Here is a 4,441-nt window from a genome sequence, read left to right on the forward strand (position 1 = left end):
AAGTAATAATAATAATAATAATATATATATATATATATATATATATATATATATATATATATATATATATATATATATATATATATATATATATATATATATATATATATATATATATATATATATATATATACATATATACATACATATATATAAATATATAATTTCATGTTGTATAATTTACGGTATAGAAATCTAAATATATCGAGTTATTTTTCTTTCCTATTGTTACGCATTTTGCTGGACAATTATAACAATCTCTATTCTAAGAGCCGACTTAGCTACCTAAAGTCACGTTTCTTATTTTTTATGGAGTAGATTAATTCTCATATATTCCCCAAATGCAAACGACCATTGTATATCTTGTGACTGAAAAAAAAATAAGAAAATAAAAAAAAAAATATAAAAAATAACAGGAATGGTAAGGTTATTTTTCGCTTCCCTTAGGTTTCGTTTACCTCATCTCTTCCCTCCAAAACCTCCCCGTTATAAAATCATTTTTTTCAATCATCTATATTATCAAATGGCAATATTGCTTTTGAATTAACCCATCTTTGGAATTTCACTTTGCAAAAAATATTTATATCTATTCTCCTCTCGTAAAATTTTCTAACTTGAAATTTGATGTTTCCTAACCAAGAAAATTTCCTATCATTAATTCCAGTTTGTTTTTACATGTAGTAGTTATCTTTTAACGTTATAATTTCTCATAAGAGGGAAAAGATACTTTAGTTCACACCTTTTAACATCTAATTCCTAATCGCAATGTCTTCATGCTTTGACTTTATTTACCTTTCCATTCTATATTTTCTTTTATTATTATTATTATTATTATTATTATTATTATTATTGTTATTATTATTATTATTATTATCATCATAATTACAATTATAATTATTATTATTATTATTATTATTATTATTATTATTATTATTATTATTATTATTATTATTATCATTATTATTCTTTTTTATTACTATTTTTTTTTATTATTATTACCAGCAAGATACAACCCTAGTTGGAAAAGCACGTTGTTCTAAGCCGAAGGGGGTTCTAAGACATTTGCGTCCTGGACATCTGTTTCCTAGACATTTGCGCCCCGGATAAGGGCATCCCTGGACATTTGCGTCCATGGACATTTGCGTTCCTGGACATTTGAGCGCCTAGGTATTTGAATGCTTAGACATTAGCATCCCTCTACATTTACGTCCCTGAACATTTATGGAAGTACTTTTTTTTTTTTTTTTTTTTTTTTTTTTTTCCCTCTCGAAAAGTTGATTATCAAACCTTATATGTATAAAAACATTTAATAACACTAGGAACAATGCGGGTAACAATTTATCTTTAGAAAAGGAATAACAGAAAAGCTTAAACTTTATTTACCTTTCCATTCTATATTTTCTTTTATTATTATTATTATTATTATTATTATTATTATTATTATTATTATTGTTATTATTATTATTATTATTATCATCATAATTACAATTATAATTATTATTATTATTATTATTATTATTATTATTATTATTATTATTATTATTATTATTATTATTATCATTATTATTCTTTTTTATTACTATTTTTTTTTATTATTATTACCAGCAAGATACAACCCTAGTTGGAAAAGCACGTTGTTCTAAGCCGAAGGGGGTTCTAAGACATTTGCGTCCTGGACATCTGTTTCCTAGACATTTGCGCCCCGGATAAGGGCATCCCTGGACATTTGCGTCCATGGACATTTGCGTTCCTGGACATTTGAGCGCCTAGGTATTTGAATGCTTAGACATTAGCATCCCTCTACATTTACGTCCCTGAACATTTATGGAAGTACTTTTTTTTTTTTTTTTTTTTTTTTTTTCCCTCTCGAAAAGTTGATTATCAAACCTTATATGTATAAAAACATTTAATAACACTAGGAACAATGCGGGTAACAATTTATCTTTAGAAAAGGAATAACAGAAAAGCTTAAACTTTACAAGTTTACTACTGTTTGAAAATCAATACCTATAGAAAGTAATGTAAAAAAAAAATAAGACTAAAATTAATTTAGGTTCAAAAGTACATTAAAATATATAAATATTATGGGTGATTCCCTTCAGTAAATCTATTTGTTTTCTAGAGTTTACTTATCTATTAACAATATCATTCTCTTGATTGCGGTTCTAGTTTTTTGACTTACAAGAACTCGTCTTAGAAAGTCTTTTTTTTTTTTCCCTTTAAGGCAATAGCTTCCTCCTTTTTCAGTGTATCGATCAGTTTCCAAATAGAAGGATGACGACACAATAAGGAATATTGCAAGGCATTGTGCATTCACTCTGTTATTTGATCTCGGTAACTGATTTATAACTCTTTCTCGAATATTCCAAGACTAGATATTAAATGTTGGTTCCATCCTTATCCGTATTTGGCCTCTTGCTTGTCCAATGAATGTCATTTCAAAATCAGCGATGTATTTTGGTGACAAATCACCGTCGTCGGACAATCCATTAAATAACCCACCATATCTATACCGTTGTCATAGTCTTAGGTCGCATATTTTCCTAAAAATCGACAAAGGTGAGTTAAGAGATACGAACTTGTTGTTACATCTGGAAACTTTTATATAAAAGCTTTCTGGGTTATTATTTCAAAGACAATCAACAAAAAGCCTGGATTAAATTTAGTTTGTGAGTTGTAACAAATATGTGAATAGATACACATAAGTTTCCGTTGTCTTACCCGGAAGCATGGCAAAAACTCTAAAAAATATTAGATCTACCTTCTTGAATAAGGATACAATAAAGTTGATAATGTATTGATGAACTCACTTGAAACGTAACATTTGTTGCCCAATTAGGGAAACTAACCAAATCTTCTAAGCCATCTTCTGTCGCAAATATTAGTATTCTTTTCTCATCATCAATATCAGAAACCAATGCAACGAACTTCTCTCCAGTTGCAAGAAAACAGTAGGATTCCGGTATCTCCAAATTATTCCTTTGCTGTGGATATTGTAGCGCATTTTGAGCGTTTTGTCTCCATCGTTGTACATCTCTTCCATTTGATGATAAAGGTGGCTTGTGGAGCCTTGAAAACTGGTCTTCCAAAGGGATTGTTCCTCCAATAAGATTTTGCTGATTCGCATGGTGAAACTGAAATAGTTTTTAATTCGGATATAACTTCATTTGTTCTAATTTTGGCAGCTGAAGATCCATGGTTGTGCTCATTGGATCGTGTTTTAACGGAATCATTCACTGTATGTTTCTTTGCTTTGCAAGATCGCTCTAACACATCTCCTGTATGTTTTTGTTTAATCATGTGAGTGGTAGCTGTAATTTTCTTCGTCAATGAATATTTTACAGAAAAAAAAACCTGTGTTACATTTTGTAAGTAGACATGGGTTTTGCTATAATTTTTGAATTATAAAATCTAGTCGATATTTGCATTTCGCACTGTTGGGGTGAAGAAAATTTTCTGGTTTAATTTACTGTTTCCATAGAAAAATGATAATACCGTTTGTTAAATTTTATGCATACTACCGATTTTCTTGTCTAGAGGTACACAATGTGTTTGTGTACAATTATGGTAACTACTTATTTGCTTGTCTAGAGCTGTGAAATATATTGGTTTTCAATTAACTATAGCAAGTAATAGTTTGAAATTATGCTATTGAAAAGAATTAATGTAGAGCTGTCGATCTCATTAATGGCAATTAGCTATAACAAGCAACAGTTGTAAAGTATGTTTTTGAAAATAAAATGTGCACTGAAAAGTTATTTCTAAAACATTTAGCTATTTTAAAAAAAAAATAAAATAAAATAAAAAAAAAAAAAAATTTGGGGACGCAAATGATTAAGAACGGAAATATGCAGGTACGCAAATGCCCAGGGACGAGAATGTCCAGGGACGCAATCATAACGCAAAGGTCCTGGGACGCAATTGTCCAGAGACGCAAATGACTGGGGACGCAAATGTCTAGGGACGTGAATGCCGAGGGACTTGAATATCCAGGGACTTGAATATGCGGGACACAAATGCCCAGGGACGTAATTGTCCTGGACACATGTCTTGCATGAAAATATCCTGTCACCGCCCAAGGCTTCCGATAGGAAAAAATAGCCCGGTGAGGAAAGGAAATAAATAAAGTGTAAGAGAGGTAATGAACAATTAATGTCATATATTTCAGGAACAGTAACATTGAAAGAAATCTTTCATATATGAACTAGAAAAAAATGGAGGAAGACAAATAAGATAAAACAGTGTGCCGAGTGTACCCTTAAGCAAGCAAGCTTAGAAGACCATGGCACAGAGGCTATGGAACTACCCAAGACTAGAGAGCAATGGTTTGATTTTGGAGTTTTCTTCTCCTAAAAGAGCTGCTTCATATGGCTAAAGAGTCTCTTCTGCCCTTAGCAAGAGGAAAGTAGCCTCTGAAGAATTACAGTTCAGTAGTTAACCC

This window comes from Palaemon carinicauda, chromosome 33 (assembly GCF_036898095.1).
Source record: "Palaemon carinicauda isolate YSFRI2023 chromosome 33, ASM3689809v2, whole genome shotgun sequence".
Taxonomy (NCBI): domain Eukaryota; kingdom Metazoa; phylum Arthropoda; class Malacostraca; order Decapoda; family Palaemonidae; genus Palaemon; species Palaemon carinicauda.